This window comes from Xenopus laevis, chromosome 6S, assembly GCF_017654675.1.
Source record: "Xenopus laevis strain J_2021 chromosome 6S, Xenopus_laevis_v10.1, whole genome shotgun sequence".
Lineage (NCBI taxonomy): Eukaryota > Metazoa > Chordata > Amphibia > Anura > Pipidae > Xenopus > Xenopus laevis.
Window position 1 is genome coordinate 113,196,946 of NC_054382.1, and position 23,769 is coordinate 113,220,714.

At 37.7% G+C, this 23,769-nt stretch overlaps 1 long non-coding RNA gene across 2 annotated transcripts in view; it reads right to left on the reverse strand.

Annotated features, from left to right (window-relative positions):
- Window positions 1–23,769, reverse strand: part of LOC108695383 — a 34,496-nt gene that overhangs the window by 3,589 nt on the left and 7,138 nt on the right. For both annotated transcript variants that reach the window (XR_001932132.2, XR_005962369.1), the window contains exon 3: window positions 12,916–13,002. This is a non-coding gene — a long non-coding RNA (uncharacterized LOC108695383). The remainder of the gene's footprint in view (window positions 1–12,915; window positions 13,003–23,769) is intronic.

Sequence of the window (23,769 nt, forward strand, 5' to 3'; positions counted from 1 at the left end):
CTCATGTAAGAGAAACAGATTTTGAAATATTTAGCTGATTTAAAAAAATATACAGTATATACAGGACAAGGACCTGGTAAGTAGGCAGCATCAAGATAAGGGAGAGGAAGGTCATTAAATGTGGTGGTGACAGGATGGGTTTCTGCAAAATAAATAAATAAAATCGTTGTGTAGGTTTCATTTATTTTCCTTTCTTCCACAGCTGTGCTCCCGGCCCATCTGGACACACCGCTACTAATCTTAAGAGGATGTGATGAGAAAGTGACACACAACTGCAACAACCATCTGCTTTGGAGAATGGTCTACGGGCCGCTACAGTGCAGCCACTTTTGTAACTGCCCATATTGCATGGCGGCACGGCTACATTAATTAAGGAAAAAGTATCTCCAAAGAAGTTCTTCCTATCTTCAAGGTCAACTTGCAAACACTGTTTGATAAATAATAGGATTATTCTGGAAAAAAAATATATTTTTCAATACTGTATATTTCATGGTTAATATGCCACAATGATGGGGTTACATAGGCAGTTAAGCAGACCTTTTTCATTAAAGGGGAACTAAAGTCTAAAATGGAATAATGCTAGGAATGCTGTATGTTGTATACTAAACATAAACATGAAATTTTTGCACCAAAAGCCTAATTAAACAAATGATTTATGTTTCCAAAGTTGGCCACAGGGGGCTGTCATCTTTTAACTTTCTTAAACATCTTTGCAAGACCAAGACCACGCACATGCTCAGTGTGGTCTAGGCTTCAGTCGGGAGGTTAAGCTTAGGGATCGTCAGAAATTATCAAAACAGCACAAGTCAAATAATACCTGCCATAGAAGCTGATACAGAAAGACTGATTAATAATCAGAATATGCAGACTGCACTCTGCGGATACAAATCTCTACACAGTCACCGGCTGCTCTACAGCATGGGTCCCCAACCTTTTTCGGCCCGTGACCGGGGAGGTGGGGTCTGGAGGGCATCACAAGGGGTCGGGAGGGGGTCAGGAGGGGTTGGGGTCCAATTCTGGAGCGTGGCGTCCAATTCGAGCGTGACTGTCCCCGGCTCGGTACTGGGCCATGGCCCGGCAGTTGGGGACCCCTGCTCTGTAGGAAAATTAACAAAGCTGTTCAAGTTCTGGGAAGTGGGGGCTCCCGCTACTGTTTGAAAGTATGATCCTTTCACAGCAGAGCAGTTAGGAACAATCTGAAGTTTCCTATCCTCTGCAGTCAGCGCAAGTAAAATGAAGGGGGAAAGTCAGGTTTCTTATAAAAATGGTACGCATTTTTTAATTAAAGTATATTGGATATAGATTTATTTTTCATTAAAGAAAGTAAAAATGGGATTTTATTTTTTGCCTTTACATCCCCTTTAACATCTTAAGAGGCTCTTGCCAAAAAACACAGATTTGCAGCATGTGCTGGTTTCATAACATAAATAAATTAAATGTAAAGCACAAATTGCTGCTCTTTTTTCATTCTTTGCACAGCTTTAAATAGTACAGACTCAATTATATTTTGCTTCATTTTTGTTTTTTCCACTTTTCCAGTTAAAGGTGCTACATGCACCTGAGCCCAACTCCTACTCCTGCCTGAGTCCTAGTGCAAGTTATTAATATTTATATGCTGAACTTGTCTTCCCCTTTTTAAACAACACTCTTCTTGACAAATAATGTTTATTGATGTTTACAGTGGGACTGAAAGGAAGATTGTGCAAGATGGCAGGGACTTCACAGACGCTAGTATGAAAGCAAAAATAAAATTTGATCCATAGCGTTATTAAATGTTCTTTGAATAAATAATAGGAAAAGCATTCTGTTACTAGCCTAAGCCATAACTAGACCCTGCACCAACAGCAATGATTACACAAGTGCTTTATAAATTCCTGAGAATTCATTCATCAATAAAGTCATTATCACAAATATGGATCTCTTTAACACTTTTTCAAAATAAATACAAATATTACGTTATTGAATCCAGATCAAATTTTGTCAGCTATGGTACAGTGCATAATGCTCACCACTGACGCGTTTTGTGCACTTCCTCAGAGTGTCAAAGAGATCCATATTTGTGATATTGGAAGAGACTCCACTGCCAGGAACCTGGATGATAGACATGTGATGTCTGGAGCCTATCGGAGATCCCCCACACTGGTGAGAGATTAATAAAGTCATGGCTTGTTGTCTTTGCTGCTTTTGGGTCTAATGACAGTGAGCATTCAGTTCAACAGTTTCATGGCTGGTTTTAGATCTCCGTACTCTCCATCCTTCTTTGATTACAACTGCCAGCCCATCCCCCCCAAATCCACCAAGGAATACTTGCAACCAGCCTCAAGTCTGATGGAAGTGGTAGATTCCAGACATGACATTGGGATCACAATGCTGCATGCATCTGTAATGACTTGATCTTTTTCCAGTATTAAACAAGATATTATTTAAAAAACTTTCAAACTCAAAGGCTTTCAGTTGGCAGAACATAAGTTTAAGGTATTCTCTGTCCCCAGAAAAAATGGACAGTCAATCACAATGTGTTGCTCTTTGTCCATTGTGTAAAGGTTCTGATCAAGTGCTTTGCCTCTCCTACAAATGTATTTTAAAGTGTTCACATGGAGCATTAAATCATTTTGAACTACTTCTAACTTTCCTGTAATGACCTGGGCATACTGAATTTGTTTTGCCATAATCAGTAATCTAATCAGTAAGGCCCGCTCCAAGGTACTAGCATTGGTAAAAGGTTAAAAATGCTCAAGCTTTATTCTGTAAACCATAACAAACTAAAAGCTGTGATATTAAAAATATTTTACCAAGATATTTTGATTTGCAGCTCCTCTTTGCCAGTGAACATACTTCTGGTTCCCAGTCGAGCTTGGTTTTCAGTTTCTGCCCCATCCAGCTTGCCGAAAAACAGCTGTTGCTCATTTGCCTTTTGGTTAGTTTGAATAACAGTGACCTGATTGGCTGGCACGCTTCAGATCAATGCAATATGAATTTAAAAGGCAAAAAGTCCTCAGCACCCAACCCATCATCAAGGACAATTTTTTGTTGACTGCCTCATTGCACCCTCTCTTAATGGTTTAAAACTTAGTGGTGAGCACTTTCCCTTTGTTGTTATAGTTTATACAGGAGCAGTGACCAGCTCCATGTTGTTGCTCCCACCCTTTCCAGCTATAGTCAGGTGATCCCAGTGGTGGTCGATAAAAGGACAAACATGATTGGGAGTTTTACCCTTGAAAGCAAGTAAGTTGCAGGTACAACTTGGTCCCTGTGTGGAATGTATGGTGAAGTGGTGAAATTCTTAATGAATTGGATGAAAGAGAAAGTGGCACTCGCCAGACCAGGGATGAGTTTGATGTAGTTGGCTACCTTAAATATATTCGACAAACAATCCCTGTTTTTGTTCAAAGGGGAGGGCATTTTTAATAACTGATTGGACAAAATGTTTCAATGTCCTAAATGTATTTGCAGAGGACCTTTTGTCTTTGCGTTTTAGGCGCAGATGAGCACCACGGAGCGATCGTCTTCTGGCTTCTTTTTTCTGATGGCGAGCATGCGTAATAGAGCGAAAAGCCAAACTTTAACGAAAAAGTCAGCTATTTCGTTCTACTGCGCATGCGTCTGCCCCGGGAGATAAGGAGGTAGAAGAAGCCATAAGACGATCGATCCGTGGTGCTCGCTGAAAGAACCCCCAGGCCAGTGCAGTTTTCTGCTGAGCACCGGCCTGGGGTTTCAGGTAAGTAAATACAATCACTTGGGGGTGCCTAACATTTGGCACTCCCAGTGGAATAAGACTTTCCTTCTCCTTAAATTTATTTTTGAAAGCACTCCATAATCCAATTAGAAGTAATTTGTGGCATGAGATTTAACTACTGCTCCTCCTTCATAATCGTAATGTTTATCACTCAGCATAGTGAAAAACATATGATGTCTTCAGCAACACACTAAAGCAGCCAGAGGCAACGGCAACTGCAGGGAGTTGCAATAGGAATCATTTCTTCTTGTGTACATTGAAAGCCTGCAGATGCTCCAGCCTCCATTCTGCCGCTTGTGATGCCAGGCAACCTGCTGCTCCGATATCTAAGCTTCTGATGCCAATACACCCACAGGGGAAATGGTATAATGGCACACACTGGTTGATGACAGTAATCAATCTCAATTCTTTTTCTATCCCCAAAATACACAAACTTGGATCAGACGTGATCTTGGATACAAGCCACAGAGTCTCCCAGAGCAAGTCATTAAGGAAGGGGGGGAACGATAACAACGATGTCTGATTGCTTTGGAGATGCAAATGTTCACTAGGTGTGAGTTTTTTCCTGTTTTAAAATCAACCTGATAAGTTATTCTAAACATATGTAAACAATAAAAAGTGTTCATTTTGGAATGAGGTTTTACGATCCCAGTGTTATGTGGAGAAATTACCTGGTCGGTGTATTCAGTTGAGTAGTGAATTACGGGAAAAGTATCATATGAAATATAATGCCAATCTATTAATAACTGGGTTTTATACTCTATTTATTCCCTATTAGACAATTGGGGGCACATTTACTATTGGTTGAATATCGAGGGTTAATTAACCCTCGATATTTGAACCTCGAAGTAAAATCCTTCGACTTCGAATATCGAAGTCGAAGGATTTACCGCAAATGCATTGATTGAACGATTAAAGGAAAAGGTCCGATTGAACGATTAAATCTTTCGAATTTTCATCCATCAATCGAAGGATTTTCCTTCAATCAAAAAAAGCTTAGAAAGCTTATGGGGACCTTCCCCATAGGCTAACATTGGTGCTCGATAGGTTTTAGGTGGCGAAGTAGGTAGTCGAAGTTTTTCTTAAAGAGACAGTACTTCGACGTAGCCAAAAAAAACCTTCGAAATTCTAAGTATTTTTCATTCTAATTCTTCACTCGAGCTTAGTAAATGTGCCCCTTAATAATTGCAGTGCTTTATAGAGTTCATATAATAAATATTTTCTTCCCAAACCATGAGGAAGATAGTTGCCATGTTCATTTCATAGGCAAAGGTATTACAGAAATGGGATTTGTTATCCAGAAACCTTTTATCTAGAAAGCCTTGAATTACAGAAAGGTCGTCTCCTATGTACTTCATTAAAATCCAAATGTATCTAAAAGTATTTCCTAATAATAAAACAGTACCTTGTACTTGATCCAAACTAAAATAAAAGTAATCCTTATTGGAGGCAAACCAACTTAATTAATGATTTTTTTAGACTTAAGGTACGGAGATTCAAATTATAGCCAGGCCCTGAGCATTCTGGATAACAGGTTCCATACCTGTATGAAGGTTTATTATTTTAGGGTGGTGCTCAAAGGTAAAGACTGCAGTCCACCTGTAGAACAAGCTGGTGACCAGTAGACAACAGAAGTAGAGAACTGTTTACCAACAGGTTCATTAGATGTCCCTCCTGATGGCTCCCCATTATTCAGATTATCAGAAAATGTCTAGTAACAAGTGACACATACAACAAATACAATAATATTACCATAATACATTATTAACATACAGGAATGTCTAACCTGCCCTTGACCATGAAGGGATAGCACAGGGTTGTTCACCTTTAAGGTCACTTTTAGTATGTAATAGAATAGCCAATTCTAAGGAACTTTTCCACTGGTATTCATTATTTATTTTTTATATTTTTATAATTATTTGCCTTAATCCTTTGATTTATTCCAGTTTTCAATTGGGCATCGCTGACCCCATCTAAGAAGCAAATGCTCTGTAAGGCTACAACATTATTGTTATTGCTAATTTATATTTCTCATCTTTCTAGTAAGGTCCTCTCCTATTCATATTTCAGTCTCTTATTCAAATCAATACATGGTTGCTAGGGTAATTTGGACCCTAGCTACCAGATTGTTTATAATGCAAATTGAAGAGCTGCTGAATAAAAAGCTAAATAACTAAAACACCTTAAATAACAAAAAATGAAAACCAATTGCAAATTGTCAGAATATCACTCACTATGTAATACTATAGGGCATATTTATCAAGGGTCGAAGTGAATTCGAGGGAATTTTCGAAGTAAAAAAATTTGAAATTCGAAGTAATTTTTTGGATACTTCGACCATCGAATAAGACACTACGACTTCGAATTCGATTCGAAGTAAAATCCTTTGAATATTCGACCATTCGATAATCGAAGTAGTGTCTCTTTAAAAAAAAACTTTGACTTCAATACTTCTCCAAATTAAACCTGCCGAAGTGCTATGTTAGCCTATGGGGACCTTCTAGAGCAATTTTCAAAGTTTTTGGAAGTCTAAGTAAAATCGTTCAATCGTTCACTGAAATCCTTCGAATCGATTTTACTTTGACCGCAGGATACCCAAATTCGATGAAAAAAAACTTCGACTTTGATATTTCGAAGTATTTTTAACTTCGAAATTCGACCCTTGATAAATCTGCCCCTAAAAGTTAACTAAAAGGTGAAACACCCCTTAAACCCCATTATTTAAGAATAACTTGGAGAGTTTCATTAAATTACTAATACGGGTATGGGATCCATTATCTGGAAACCCGTTATCCAGAAAGCTCCAAATTACAGAATTTTTTTTATTATTATTTCCTTTTTATATGTAGTAATAAAACAGTAGGTTGTACTTGATCCCAAATAAGATATAATTAATCCTTATTGGAAGCAAAACCAGCCAATTAGGTTTATTTAATATGTAAATGATTTTTAGTAGACGTAATGTATGAAGATCCAAATTACAGAAAGATCCGTTATCCGGAAAACCTCAGGTCCCAAGCATTCTGGATAACAGGTCCCATACCTGAATATAAAAAACAAATAAATTGGGGGTTTGATAATATGACAGACATTTGTAAATGGCTGCACTCCAATCCCAATCTTGGTGCAACTGCCAAATTATAAATTAACATAATAAAACCATATAATGTTGACAGTTAAATTGATAATAAAGCTTCAATTCCTGGTTGTAACCACCATAAGAAAACTGGCAGTGACTATTCATTTGCCAGAAATTAGTACCATTATGGATATAAGGAAAACATTAGCAAATCCCAATCTACAGCAGCTTCTGATCTTAATTTGTGAAATGTGTAAAACATATTTGTTTTGGTCTCTTGAGTGTTATTTACTTCTCCTTTGCTGTAATGCGCAGAGACACTCTGTATTTACAATAATTATTAGCTTTTCGCCATACAGTTTCACCAAACAGTTGCTGAACAAAATGAGAAAAGGCTATAAGTGTAGGACTCCACTAATGGCCGCCAGCTGTCCTATCTATAAGGTATCAATCTTATTTCCCCCCAATAAAAAATATGAGAATCATTGTCCTCAAACTGTGCCAGTTATTAAATAAAACCCTACTAGGGGACAATATTAGAATATATAGACAGATTGGCTTACTGCTTTTTAATTTCAATACAATTTATTACCCACAATGCAGTGTTCTTTCCATAATTCCAGCCTAACTGTGATCACAATGCAGAGATGTGGTTGATGCAATGGTGGATGTCACTCTACTGAAGTTGGGGTATGCACCTAGTTCTTTGGGTGCAACTTAGCTTTGGAGACTGATGTCGGCTGCAGTGGTAACGCAAGAGCTATCACCACATTTGGAGGTGGCTGTGGTTCCCCTGGTTTGGTTCTCCTGCATCAAAAACCGCACACAGGAGGCAGAATGAACCAAGTGGAGATGAGTGCGACAGCTAAAGCTGGCCATAGATGTAAAGATTTTTAAAAGATCTGATCGTCGTCGTGAGACCACGATTATCTCAAAATGATTGTACAAATTGTTCATCAACTAAAAAGACCATTTCAGGCGATATTGCCACGAAAACAAAGGGGAGCTGCCTGCTTGTCCCTGCAAACATAGATAGATTGCACTGGGACCGACAAAGATTTTTTAAGCTGGCCGATCAATTTCATGACAGATGTCGGGCGAAAAATCGTAAGATGTACGATCGTTCGAATCCCACTAACCGCACGATAATTTCGAAGGATTGGTCGGACTTCGCTAAAATCGGTCGTTCGGCAGGAAAAATCTTTGCGTCTATGGGGACCTTAAGGCAAGTTGCGTTAATGAATGGGAACTTTTTAACACAATGACTGTGGGGAAATTTGAACAATACTCGTAAATGAACCCTCTGATAATAATGTTGCCCCAAATATGTCTGTGCCTTTATGTATATAATAGATTGCATGCAAGGAGTATTTTGCACAGCCTATCTATTTACCCACTTTTTATTATTACACTGAACTGTTGCTTTAATGGCACTATTATTATTTTACCTATCAAAAGACATGCAAAATTTTGTGTCAGGTGCATTGACATTTGGATTCTGGAAAAAGAATTACACGCAGAGAGTAAATTTCTAAAAAAAAATTATGCAATGGATTGCACTATGGGGCAAATTTACTAAAGGGCGAATTTTCGCCCTGGAAGGCTCCGCTACTTCATCAGACATTAGTTTGCAGCACATTTGCTTATTCATCAAAATACGAAGTTACATCTCGGCAGACAAAATGTGAAGTTACATCTTCATCAGCGCAAGCATTTCTAAGTGAACTTTCATTAGCATTACTTTCTTCCTTGCTAAACTTTGTTAACACACTTATGTATAGATCATATCTATGTCTTTATTAGTGATGCTGGTGAAAATGCTTGAAGTAGCCACTTATTATTAAAAGGAAGCAAAATAAAGACAAGAGAGATCCTCTAATGCCCTAGACATGAGCCCAACCTAAAACAAATGTGGCATGGCCCTCAAATGCATAAAAAAAAAAAAAAAAAATATATATATATATATATATATATATATATATATATATATATATATATATATATATATATATATATATATATATATATATATATATATATATATATATATATATATATATATATATATATATATATATATATATATATATATATATATATATATATATATATATATATATTTTATTTTTTTTTTTAACAGTTACAACTTTTAAACACAACCCCACTGTAAAATATGAAAAAAACCTGTTTTGCCTTTTTTCCTGATTTTCCAGCAAACAGGATATGATGTCACTGACATAAGGTTAAGGAGGATGTAGCTTCATCTTATCAGTTCGCCAGGTATAACCTGGTGAAGTAGACTGGGTAACGTAGTGGAAAATTCTCACTTTGACGATCTAAGATAAAATTCGCCTGGCAAAAGGCTGTGAAGATTCATTAGAGCTGAGCTCTTTCGCTAGCGAATTGTCCTCTACGCCTTTTAGTAAATTGCGATATCCCTGCGGATTGTCTTTTTGGCGAATTTTTGCTAGCAGCGGCCACTTCGTCCTTTAGTGAATCTGCCCCCCTGTATCTCATACCTCCCAACATTTTGGAAATTAAGAGGGACAGAAAAGTTGCTGTGTGGTGAAATTATTTTGACCACTCCCATATGTGTGGCCACACCCCCTAATTACCATGTTCATTTTACAAAATTTTGCAGATTATAAAAGTTTGAACATATTTCTGTGTTTTTATTCCAGTTATTACAGTTTTGCTAATGAAGGGGAATTGCCCTTTCAGCTGTGAGTCTAACTTTTCCCAAGGGACCTGTTATCTTATATTATTACTGTTACTTATTTGCTTATCTCAAAATTGTTACAAAAGTATCTTATCTGCAGCTGTGGTTGTTCTGGGCTCTCTGCCACAAGCCAATTAACTGTTTATTTTTCTGGCTCTTCAGTGCAGAGAAAAACGGGACTTTCCAGTACAAATGAGGGACTGCAGGTTGAGCTATCAAAAGAGGGGCTGTCCCTCTAAAAACGGGACCGTTGGGAGGTATGTATAGCTTATTAATTAAGCCCATATTTGTAAGGGTCCCATCCAACAGCATGAGAACAAAACTGTTAGGCTTGTTGCAGTTCTGCTGCATTAACATGTGTTTTAGAAATTAACTAAAAAAAAAAACAGTACTTTTTATAATCACATGCTGTTCTTGTAAATTTTCCCCAAGTGATGTAAGGACCATCTGTTGTAGACAAAAGAATTCTTTACCAGTGAGTAAATCATTCCATAAGCAGACTTGGTGGGTCAAGTGGTTCAATATCTCTATGCTTCATTGATTTCAATTAGAAGTCTGTCAATGGTCCATATATGCATCAGAGGGCAAGGGAGGCCTCCATAATACACATAAACATTGCTTCAAGTGTAGGGTGCTTACATCTTACAAGGAAAATCAACACAAATCATTGCTCACAAGAGCTTATAATCTTTGTGTAGTTTATAAGCATAGCATAGGTTGTTTTTTTTTTTTAATAAATTCACACACAGCGTGTAATTATTTTGCCAAAATTCCAATGTCAATGCACCTGCCACAAAACTTTGCATTTGTTTTCTACAGGTCAAATTGTAACGCCTGTTGTTCAAGCACGCAACAAAACTGTTCAACACAGATGATAATTAGTGTTTATTTAGCAGCAAAACAAAACTATATACCAAACAGAATAAACATGGGACAAGAGCTTAGAATCTAAAGAATCTTCGGATAAAGCCAGATGAGCTCACTGCATTAACAACATTATTCTTAAAATTAAGGATGGACCAATTTAAAGGAGAACTAAAGCCTAACTAAAGAAGTAGCTAGAAATGTTGTACATTATGTTTTGGGTTTCTGTACCAGCCCAAGGCAACCACAGCCCTTTAGCAGTAAAGAGCTGTGTCTCCAAAGATGCCCCAGTAGCTCCCCATCTTCTTTTCTGCTGATTCACTGCACATGCTCTGTGCTGCTGTCACTTACTGAGCTTAGGGACCCACTCACAATATACAGTACACATAGAATAGAAATGTCACAATATAAGGCTGATTAGTAATTAATACAGATAATTACTATATGGCAGCACAGAAACCAGTACAACTAGCATCAGAATTTAATAATCAGCCCTGTATGATCAGCTTATATTACAGACCAACCTCATTTTCTGCTGGATAATTAGTGACAACCCCTAAGCTTAGCTTCTCAACAGCTGCTCAGAGCCCACTGAGCATGTGAGTGTCACAGACACTTTCCAAGATGGTGACCCCCTGTGACAAGTCTGAAGTCCTGGATCATTGCTGCTATTGACAAGCTGAAACTTTAGGCTGGTGCAATAAGTTCAGTATATAAAATATGCAATTATTAGCCATATTTGTCATATGTCATATTTAGGGCTTTCCTTTAAGACATAGCATTAACTTTGTCTTGCACACTGCTATACATCAATGTGATTGCATAGTTTAAAAATCCTGATTAGTGATGGGCAAACCTGACTGTTTTTCCAACCTGACTGTTCCATCTCAGCCTGTCAGTTAAAGTTTCTAATGCTAACGGACTCCTGCTGCACAAATATGGCAGCCCCTACATAAAGGAACATGGGGCACCAAACTAAAGCTATAGTGTGCACTGGAAGAATATGATCTGAATTGGCATTAGATATCCCTAAAATGTGATTTTCATCTATACAACAAGGTTAACACCTATACTATCTTTACCATGGTGCTAAAGAACATGGCACTCTTTTTTTTACCTCTCTCCCGCCTCACCTCTCTCCCGCCTCACCTCTCTCCCGCCTCACCTCTCTCCCGCCTCACCTCTCTCCCGCCTCACCTCTCTCCCGCCTCACCTCTCTCCCGCCTCACCTCTCTCCCGCCTCACCTCTCTCCCGCCTCACCTCTCTCCCGCCTCACCTCTCTCCTGTCTTACCTCTCTGTCTAGTAACAAATATGTCTTAAATACACAGAAATACAGATGATGATGATCAATCTTTCAAAGAAAAAAAAGGGCAATTTCCTTCTTGCTCATTAAATCATGACACTCAGCACTAACTGCAGAGATTATGTTGTGGAACACGGAGCATCGTATGGCAATGCTTGATCAAGATCTGCAATCAGGAGGTAAAGAAAGCACCGTTTCACTATTATTACAGCAAATACTGGAAAGAGCCCAAATACATCATCTGGCAAATGAACAGCTGTTACAGCTTGCTAGCAACACGTTGGCAAATGCTACTTACATATAATTTGTAAAAAAAAACTCATTTGCCAAGTATAAGGGAGCACATTTTTTTTTAATACTTTACAAAAAAAAAAAAGGGAATACGTATAACTATACAGACATTTTGGTCTGTTTGACCACCAGCCAAAATGTCCATTAGCACCAGGGGAAATAGAAAGCCCATATGAAATGAGTTACTCAACTAAACTGTCAGTTTTCAATTTTCCTCAGAAATTTTGATTATGTGACAGTGTTTGCTGATTGAAAAGAATAGCTAAACTCTCTAATAGGAGATTGAATTGTACCACTAATGACGTAAAGTCTGCAGAGAATGTCATTGTCTCCCACAAAAATCGACCTTACTTCTTTGAGCCTGGCTTAGAATACACAGCACAGGATCCTGAAAATATTAAATAAAATAGTGATGGGCGAATTTGCGCCGTTTCACTTTGCCGAAAAATTTGTGAATTTCCCGCAAAATTCTCAAAACTGCGACAATTTTTTTGGATGCCAGCAAATTTTTGCGGCCGTTTTGCGAATTTATTCACCAGCGGCGAATCGCGCAAAATCGACAAGAATTCGGGCCTGCCGAATAAATTCCCCCATCACTAATCTGTTGAAAAAAAACCTTTACAGTACAAACAAAATGCACATATTCAAATAGCACCACCAGAGAGAACCTTCACAGAATTTAAGATGTTTCTGGAATCCCGGAGGTTAAAATCATCTTTTAAAAAGGCAATCACAGGGTTAATCGATGCTTTAAGTAAAAGCAACTCATAATAAATATTTCCGATCTTTGCATTCTACTCAGTTTTGAAGTGTCATAAGCAATCTCTCTCCAAAAAAATCAATATTCACACAGCACATCCTGGGGGAGAAGGAAGCAGACATGCATAGAAACTTAATGTAAGCTATCAGATAGATGTCTACCTTTATCCCTATTGCTGTTTCCTTGGCTTCAGCTTTTAATCTTGTTGCTTTTAATACAGGCTTGTTTTTTCTTGTAGTCTTGTCTTCCTAAAGTAGAACAATCACAAATTATTCATGAAGAAATGTATACTCATAATTATTTTAGCATTATTGATTTTTCTTTCCAACTTTTTTTTTCTGTACTTTAAATATTACTGCAAGCGTGACGGCTGCACAGAGCCTTCTTTGATTTTTGCCAGCGAGCATAACTTTAATCCAATAAAAAGCGATGTTTTTTGACAATTATTCGTTTGTTTGCAGAAATCAGTACTGATATTGAACAGTATCGATAGGCTTTAGCACTTAAAGGTTATCAAGGTCAAATCAATGAGCCCAAATTGTCTCTTGGGTCTTGCAGCGCCCAGCATTCTGACAGACTCATTGCAACTTATGCTTTGCTTAGAACATGATCAATTAAATGGATGTGTCCATCAAATGCATTAAATGCACTGTACTGACCAGAACGACACACTAGAACAGTTACAATAAAGTTTATATTAAAGGAAAACTATACCCCTAAAATGAATACTTGAGCAACAGATAGTTTATATCAAATTAAGTGGCATATTAAAGAATCTTTTCAAACTGGAATATATATTTAAGTACATTTTGCCCTTTTACATCTCTTGCCTTGAACCCCCATTTTGTGATGGTCTGTGTGCTGCCTCAGAGATCACCTGACCAGAAATACTGCAGCTCTAACTGTAACAGGAAGAAGTGTGGAAGCAAAAGACAGAACTCTGTCTGTTAATTGGAACATGTGACCTAACACGCATGGTTTGTTTGTGAATCCTACGATCCCAGGGGGTGGCCCTTATTTTTTAAAATGGCAATTTTCTATTTATGATTACCCAATGGAACATACTACTAAAAAAGTATATTATTATGAAAATGGTGTCTTTACATGAAGCAGGGTTTTACATATGAGCTGTTTTACAAGAGATCATTTTATAGAAGCATTTTATAGTATAGTGGTTTTGGTTGCCAGGGTCAGTGACAACAATTTGGAAGAGGCAGATGAAAAAGGCAAATAATTAAAAAAGTACATGAGGTCCCACTGAAACATTGCTAATAACCAGACATTCTAAAACATACTAAAATGTAAATTAAAGGTGCACTGCTTCGATGGAGGAATCCATTTTCTGGTTCAGGTATGGGACCTGTTATCTAGAATGCTCGGGACTTGGGGGGTTTCCAGATAATGGATCTTTCCACAATTTGGATCATTCCTTAGGTCTACTAGAAAATCATACCAATGATCAGGGGGCACATTTACTTAGGGCCGAATATCGAGGGTTAATTAACCCTCATTATTCGACTGTCGACCGCAATTCGTTCGATCGAACTAATTAAATTGATCGAGCAATTCTAAGAAACTTACAGCAAGAAAATTAAATGTCATAATAAATGGTAATTAATGTAATTACAGTAATCGGTAACATTCATTTTGGTCTAGTAGAGTAACCCGCAGTTACCTTTGACTAGTCCACTGTAATTAGAATTTAAACTCATGGGATCCCTTATGCAGAAACCTGTAATCCAGAAAACTCAGAGATTATGACGAGGTAATCTCCTGCAGACTTCATTTTAAGAACATTTTCTTTTTCTCTCTAATATTAAAAAATACCCTGTACTTGATACTAACTAAGCTGCATGAAACCATAATGGGTAAAACCAATACTAGGTTTATTAATGTTTAAATGTTTTGTAGAAGTATGGTGATGCAAAATACGGAAAGATCCCTTATCAGGAAAACCTCAGGTCCAAAACATTCTGGATAACAGGTCACATGCCTGTGGCAGAATATATTCATATAAAAATAAATTAAAATATTATTTATCTACATAAGATGGCCAAGCAGAATACAGTATATTAGTCACGTCACAACATATTAATGTATACTGGAATGGGATCTCAACTTGAAACCTTATATCCAGAAAGATGTGAATTATGGGAAGGCCATTTCCCATAGACTCCATTTTGAGAAAAAAAAATATATTTTTCAAAAATTATTTCCTTGCACTTGGTGGCAACTAGGCTGCTTGAATCCATATTGGCAGCAAAACTTTCCAAACCTTAAAGGAGAACTAAGCCCTAAAAAATGAATAGGGCTAATAATGCCATATTTTATATACTGAGCTTATTGCACCAGCCTAAAGTTTCAGATTGTCAATAGCAGCAATGATCCAGGACTTCAAACTTGTCACAGGGGGTCACCATCTTGGAAAGTGTCTGTGACACTCATTTGCTCAGTGGGCTCTGAGCAGCTGTTGAGAAGCTAAGCTTAGGGGTCGTCATAAGTGGGTCCCCAAGCTCGGTTAGTGACAGCAGCACAGAGCATGTGCAGTGAATCAGCAGAAAAGAAGATGGGGAGCTACTGGGGCATCTGTGGAGACACAGATCTTTACTGCTAAAGGGCTGTGGTTGCCTTGGGCTGGTACAGAAGTACAAAACATAATGGATAAGTAGGAACAGGGCCGACCGGCACTCAAACGGATCCACAGGACCAGAGAGGATTAGTTAAAAAAATGTTTATTTATACAAAGTTAAAAAATGTGTATCATCTCCATCTGCCCTACGCCTGATCTAAATTATGGAAAAATTCCTTATTTGGAAAACACCAGTTTCCAAGCATTCCAGATAATAGATGCATATCTCCCAACCGTCCCGTTTTCAGCGGAACCGTTCCGCTTTTGACAGCTCAACCCACAGTCCCGCGTTTGAACTGAAAAATCCTGACATTCTCTGCAGTGAACAGCCAGAAAAAGAACGTTTCTAACTTAATTGGCTTTTGGCAGAGAGTCCAGAACAGCCACCAGGTGCAAATAACATACTTTTGTAACAATTTTGAGATAAGCAAATAAGTAATTGTAACAATTTAGATAAGGATGTCCCTTGGGAAAAGTTAGACTCACAGCTTAAAGGGCAATTCATTCAATTCATTCATTAGCAAAACTGTAATAACTGAAAAACACAGAAATATGTTCAAACTTTCATAACCTGCCAAATTTTGTAAAATGAACATGATAATTAGGGTTGTGGCCACAAAAATTGGCATGGTCAAAAAATGTTGCCACGCTGCTCGCGGCAATTTTTTTGTCCCTCTTTTTATTTCCAAAATGTTGGGAGGTATGTAGATGTCATACCTGTATTCCATTAACGCTTCTCTACTTAACATCCAGACTCACCTCAGTTTAATGGGCAGACTAGGAACACTGGGTGCACAGAGATTTTGCATATGCCACAGATTAGGAGAAGGTTAAAAGGTAAGTAAACTATAAGCCACATTCACCACTGGCTTTTATATACACATAAACAGATCAAAACTACTTTGTACATGTATGGGATCCATTATCCGGAAACCAGTTATCCAGAAAAATCCAAATTACGGAAGGGCTGTCTCCCATAGACTTCGTTATAATCAAATAATCCACATTTTTACAAAATGATTCCTTTTTCGCTGTAATAAAAAAACAGTAGCTTGTACTTCATCCAAACTATGATATAATTAATCTTTATTGGACTCAAAACCAGCCTGTTGGGTATTTTAATGTTTACATGATTTTCTGGTAGACTTAAGGTGTGGAAAGATCCGTTATCCTGAAAGCCCCAGCATTCTGGACAATAGGTCCCATACATGTATTAGGCAGTGGTTCCCATTATACTGAGCTTCGGTCTGGTCTAATTCACGGACATATAAACAGGGAAGTCCCTCTGACATACAGCTATCGAACTACACACAACCGAAAATCTTGTTATAAGGGATAATCCACCACCCTGCGCCACATAATAAGGATAATAAAAATCACCGTGACCTATATAACGGCACTTGACCTGCCGGCTTGTGTCTCCATTTGGTTAGGGAAGCCTTTGGTGACTTCTGATATCCCTTTTATTGATGATTAGTGTGTGCATTTTGCCTTATGTATTTAACTCTTGAAATCCCATGGGTTTTAGTTAATGCCATGTATTTTAGTATACAAATTGAAAGCTTGAAAGGAAGGGTGCCTAACAGGCAGTGAGTGCTTGCATCTTGCAATTTATCAGCTTCCACCAGAGGATTGCTGCCTACTTACCATTTCTTTATATTGCTGCCCTGGCTCATTATCATGTGAATATCTAGTTATTGTTTTATGATTGTTCATATTTCAAAGCTCTCCTCATTGCTTTTCCTCAGCAGACTTTACAATATCCTCCCTTATTATCATCATGTGGCAGCGCCGTTTTCCGCCTGCATTTTCTGCTTTAAAAATTAATGCATTGCTATTTTCTGAATACTGCTTAAGCTGCTTATAAGCGCATTATGCTATCAAACAGACACATGCAGGAAAAGCTTTCTAAACTGTTGTTCTTTCAATGAAAATACAGCTGCTTCGGCATGAAAAGCCGATCTTTTCACCTGCAAATGGACTTGTTCATATATGATTGCCTCGCATTTTTGGGCCTTTATTTGTTAGCAAATCTTTCATTTGCCCTTACTTGAAATTTAAAAAAAAAGGGGGAGGGGGGGTTCTATTTAATGTGAATTAAAATAGGCCTAAGAACATATGAAATACCTGACCATAATAAGGTTGTTTCCTAGGAGTTCATAAGGACATTGATATACAAAACAGTCCAATTCTACCTCTGGCCGTGAGAAGCAAATTTGACTGTAAGTTTAAGGAAAGAGAATGGGATGCAGCAGTGGTGGTTTCTGGCATTTCTTTGCGGTTATAAATTATTCCCCATGTATGCCAGTCCTCTAAGGTTCTACAGGTATGTGATCCGTTATCCAGAAAACCTGTTATCCAGAAAGCTCTGAGTTATGGAAAAGCCTTCTCCCATAGACTCCATTTTATCCAATTTTTTTAAAATGATTTCCCTTTTCTCTGTAATAATAAAACAGCACCTTACACTTGATCCCAACTAAGATATAATTAATCCTTATTGGAAGCAGAACCAGAATATTGGATTTATTTAATATTTACATGATTTTCTAGTAGACTTAAAGGAGAATTCAACCCTAAAGTTAAAAAAAACCCTACCTTACATGGACCACCCATCCTTTCTCCACCTCAGCCTAAGGGGGCCATTCATTAAGTTCAAGTGAAGGAATAGAAGAAAAAATACTTAGAATTTCGAAGTGTTTTTTTGGCTACTTCGATCATTGAATGGGCTACTTCGACCTTCGACTACAACTTCGACTTCAAAACGAATGATTCTAACTAAAAATCGTTCGGCTATTTGACCATTCGATAGTTGAAGTACTGTCTCTTTAAAAAAAACTTCGACCCCCTAGTTCGCCACCTAAAAGCTACCAAAGTCAATGTTAGCCTATGGGGAAGGTCCCCATAGTCTTGGCTAACTTTTTTTGGTCAAACGATTATTCCTTCAATCGCTCGATCGAACTATTTGCGCAAAATCCTTTGACTTCGATATTCGAAGTCGAAGGATTTTAATTCCCAGTCGAATATCGATGGTTAATTAACCCTCGATATTCGACCCATGATACATTTGCCCCTAAGTGTTACCCCGGGCCAATGCCCCTAAGTCTTTACCCCTCCATGCAGATTCTGTCCAGTGGAGTTCACGGACGCCATCCTCTTCTTTTTGGTAATTTTCAGGAAGTAAATGGCGTATCAGCGCATGCGCAGTTGGAACAATTTTCTGCATCACAACAACAACACATGCGACGAAACTCACGAAAATTGCTGAATCATCGGTCTCATTCCAAAGCTTAGCCAAGGCGGCTAAAGATGACGCCCTTGAACTCCACAGGAGGGAGGGGGAGTCTATGTAGGGTGGGGGTTAGGGTTTAGTTCTCCTTTAAGGTATGAAGATATAAATTACTGAAAAATCCTTTATCCAGAGAACCCCAGGTTCCAAACATTCTGGATAACAGGTCCCATACCTGTACTATTATTTGCCAAGGTATAAATATAACTGTTTGCTTTCAGAAATGAAAAGCAATAAAAAGGGAAAGGATCCCACAAATATTCATTCAACAATTAACACCGGCCATTCATTAACAGCTAAAGTGACATTTAAAAAGCCCATGTTTGGAAATTACATGAGAAATAGTGCTGGTCTTCCTGGTGTCGCACAATTCACTAGATTCCTGCATGGGTCCAATTGGAAGGAGCCCTGCAAGGCCCAGACCCGCTGACCCCTAACCCGATCCACAACTGCCTCCCGACACATCCCCCTACCCAGAGCCGCTACCCAACCTGGACCCTATACAGTTAAAACTTACTTTCTGACTCGACCTGGTGCAGGACTCTAACCTTCACCCTTACCATGCTACAAGAAAAGGCAACTAATGCCCCAATAGGGTTAAGGACATCAATATGCCCTTTGCAGGGTCAACCATATCTATTTCTTTAAAGAAATAACAAAGCATATAAAAATGTGTATTGTATAGTCTAAAAAGAACAAGACCACTGAATATTTCTAAGATGCATTTGTATGTTTGCTGGAAAAAAAATAATTAAAATGTGCTGCTATGAAACCAAAATTGCAAGATGTCAGTTTATAATGGTGTACAAAGTAATATCATATTCCCAAATGAAATATAATAAGACATGGGGCTAGAGATCAGAAAACTCCAAGTCATCACATCTGTGTACAGGTATGGAACCTTTTAGCTAGACCTGGATAAGGGGTCTTTCTGTAAATGGGATCTCCATACCTTTGCTCTGCTAAAACATTTTTTTTAAAAAATAATTTAACCTAGTAAGATTAATTTGCCTCCAATAAGTATTAATTATATCTTAGTTGGGATCAGGTAAGAGGTACTGTTAAGCTATTAAAGAGAAATAGGGAATATATGGATTTTATTTTTCAAGTGGAGTCTGCAGGAGATGACCTTCCTGTAATTCAGAGCTTTCAGGATAATGTGTTTCCGGATAAAAGGTACCAGTACTATAAATGATGTACCTTTAGTATATAGATTCAAATTAATGGACTTGGATTCCTGTGACCACCTTTGTAAAGTCGCTTAGCTTGAATTCTCATGCCCTACTTCTATATGCTTCATTATTAATGTATAACTAGTATCATTAATAGTACAAGGTGCATTATCCTACATCCAAAATCACTCTGCTCATTGTACTGCTGAGCACAAGCCCTGTATTACAGTAATACACAAACAAGCATAAACTATGGTTACTAGTTTTTGCATGGCATATAAACCGAACCTTTAAATTATTAAAAAATAAAATATGTTTATTTCTATTTAAATGGCCTATAAAATGCTGTAACAGTGATTAAATGATTTCAGAAGAGTCAATTAACTACTGCCAAAATAAAATAAGTTTGCACAACATTTAGGGGTGTAATTCTAAAAAAAAATTGGGGGATACACTGAACCCACTATTTTGGGATTCAGCCAAATCCCGAATCCTTCGTGAAAATTTGGCCGAATACCGAACCCTGATTTGTTTATGCAAATTAGGGCAAGGAAGGTTTAAAGACAACCACACTATGCTTGTGCAGTTAAAACATTTTACGTCCTTGTTTATGTGATGACAATTTACATGATTTTAAAGTGATACTGACAACCAAAAAAAATTCTAAATATTAATCTACATTAAGGGGCCGATTCACTAACTTCGAGTGAAGGATTCGAAGTAAAAAAACTTCGAATTTCGAGTAGTTTTTTGTGCTCCTCGACTATCAAATTGGCGTAAATTCGCCTGAGTAGAATGATTCGAATAGATTGAGCGCAAAAACGCTGCAACTATTCGCCATTCGATAATCGAAGTACTGGATCGAGCGCAAAAACGCTGCGACTATTCGCCCATTCGATAGTCGAAGTACTGTCTCTTTTAAAAATACTTCGACTGCCTACTTTGCCACCTAAAACCTACCAAATTGCTTTAAAAGCCTATGGGAAAGTCCCATAGGCTTGTTTTCCAAGTTTTTGATCGAATAAAAAGGCATTCGATCGAATGAAAATCCTTCGAGCAAATATTCGATTGAGCGCCTATTTGCCTGGCGAATATTCGCCAATTCGTCTGGCGAATATTCGTCAATTCGACTATTAGCCAGCGCGTAAATTCGCCGGAATTGCCTATTCGATTCTATTCGATTCTATTCCCCAGTCGAATTTAGAGGGATTTAACCCCTCGAAATTCGACCCTTGATGAATTTGCCCCTAAAAGTTACCTATCGGCCATGTTGCTGATAGTTCTGCTTTTGTAAGTAATTGTCACTTGAAGTTCCTAAACCTGACTGTTTTGCCAACCTGACTGTACCAGTCTGTCAGTTAGAGTTTCTAATGCTAATAGACTACTGCTGCGCAAATGTGGCAGCCCCCTCAAAGAGGAACAGGGTAGTAAGAAAGGTAATGTAAAAGCATCAGGCAAATACTTTTATGGCAAAATTATAAATAGCATTCAAAGACAATGTTATGATAGATAATAAAAAAAACTTTATTTTCTGATGTCAGTATCTCTTTAAGGATTCAGATTTGCTTTGGACAGAATTCGTCAAATTTAAATCCTGCTGAAAAAGGCAGAATCCCAAACCGAATCCTGGGTTTGTTGCGCCCCTATTAAATATCAAATAGGGAAAACCAGAAGGATATTTTCCTAATTTTCAAAAAAGGTTCACATTCCGCTGAATGTGTACGACTTAAGCAGTTGAACACCATCATGTACTACAATTACAAAAAGAAAGAAACTCTTGATGCTTTCATTGATTGGTAAAAAAAAAAAAATGGGAAGCCCCCTTTATCTTTTGCAACATCATGGAATACAACATGATGGACACTTTAGCAATATATATTTTAATTCTGTTTTCGATAAAACAAACTGATGCTAACTTTCTAGATAGTCTGGAAAACAATTCAATCCAATGATTTATGCAGGTACAGAATCTGGAGTAAAAAAAGATTACACTTATTTAGAGGCCCATTTAAGGTAACTCTTTTAATTAATTAAATAAGTATGGCAAGTTAAAGGCACATAAAGATGCATTTATTTGTCCAACGATATAGACAAAGAACAGAGAAACTGAATAAGGCTCTGTGGCTTCAGCCAGTGGGCCCATTTACTAAAAATTGAATTGTGATTTCTCCACAAATATCAAAAATTTCCTATGTTTCTAAAAAAGATCTAAAAATTCAAAATGTATTAAGTGAAAAACCACGAAAACCTTTTATACCAAACTTCTCCAAGTAAAAGTTGTTGAGGTGCTAAACAATTCAATGGAAGATGCGATGATCATATTGGACCTCTATTAATCAATTCAGTAGGGTTTGTCCAAAAAACTCGAATTTTTTGAGGTTTTCAAGGTATTTATATTTTTTTGACCACATCGTTCAGAGCTTTTTTTTCATTTCCACTTTTTATATTCCTATCTTTTGATAAATTCAATGACAAATGTGGTTTTAGAGTTTGTGAGTTTAGTTGTGGTTTCAAAAACCTATAAAATCAGGCATTTAAAAAATAAGCCTCTACATTAGTGATGGGCGAATTTGCACCGTTTCGCCTCGTTGGAAAATTCGCGAATTTCGCGCAAAATTCGTGAAATGGCGAAAAATTAGCGAAACGGCGCAGGCGTCTCGTTTTTGACGCCGGCGCCCATTTTTTTGATGCAGGCGGCCGTTTTTACGCCGGCGTCCATTTTTTGACGCTGCCGAATTTTCGCGGGCGTTTTGCGAATTTATTCACTGGCGGCGAATCGCGCGAATAAATTCGCCCATCACTAATCTACATCTCACATATGTGCTGCCCCTTCCCTTACAAAAGTGTAATTTACTAACCACTACTAATTTTTGCACTTCTGGTATCTGGCACAGAGCAGAGCAACAGCAAACACAGATTCAACTGATCAAAGAGATGATTGTGGTGTTGACTGCAGAAATGAAGCCTGATACAAGCAGCTTAATGTTTAATATCTTTAATATCTACAAGATCTTCGCATAATTTAGACAACCTCATCTGATACTGTGCAGGTCATACACGTGACACATCAAGAAGAAATTAATATCCACAGGAAGAAAACCTGAGGTCAGTAAGTGTTAAGTTAGTGCTCATTTTTCATTCTCTTAAATAATGTTACTGTGCTTCATGCTGGTTAAACTCCAAAGTAGAATTTATTATGATAACTATGGTTTCTGACAGATCTCTGCCAGCAGGAGGCATGGAAAGATATATTTAAAGCATGGTTCATGATTCCATGACTTATTTTAAAACATAAAACATGAATAGATGTAATTTTGCTATGTACAGAGTCTTATGGTATGAATAGCCATCATAAACCTATAGATATATACAATGGCTTTAAAGGTACAAAAATATGCCCCTTTTTGACATGGACATGAAACGTAGGCAAGAAAGGACTTGAAAGCCTCTCTACTTTCCATGGCTGGTGCTGAGCAGGTTCTTTTGGAATGCAGAAGGAAAGTCCAAGTCATAACTGCCCCTATTTTCAGGTCCAGCAAGTCTCCTAGATCTTTTGGGTTCCATTGCTACCACTCTGGCTGCTCTGTATATGCAAAATCAGAACTTGTAGTTAAAAAATCACTATAGTTTTACTTTCATATTTGTCTACTGGAAATATAAAAACATTAATGGTAATTATTTTTATTAGAATTTTTCCTCACCTAACCGTCCAAGCCTCATCGGAAAGCTACTTTTTTTAATGGGGCGCAGAATATAACATTTGGGGCCTCTACATTTATGGCTGCCCTGCCAACAACCTTCCTTATGACCTGCCAAAACCTTCTTTTTGAGTTAAATTACCTTTACAAGAAGCTTAATGGCTTAACACAAACATTAGCAGGTGCAACCCCCTTAAACTATATATAGACAAATACAAGAGGTCCTCTGC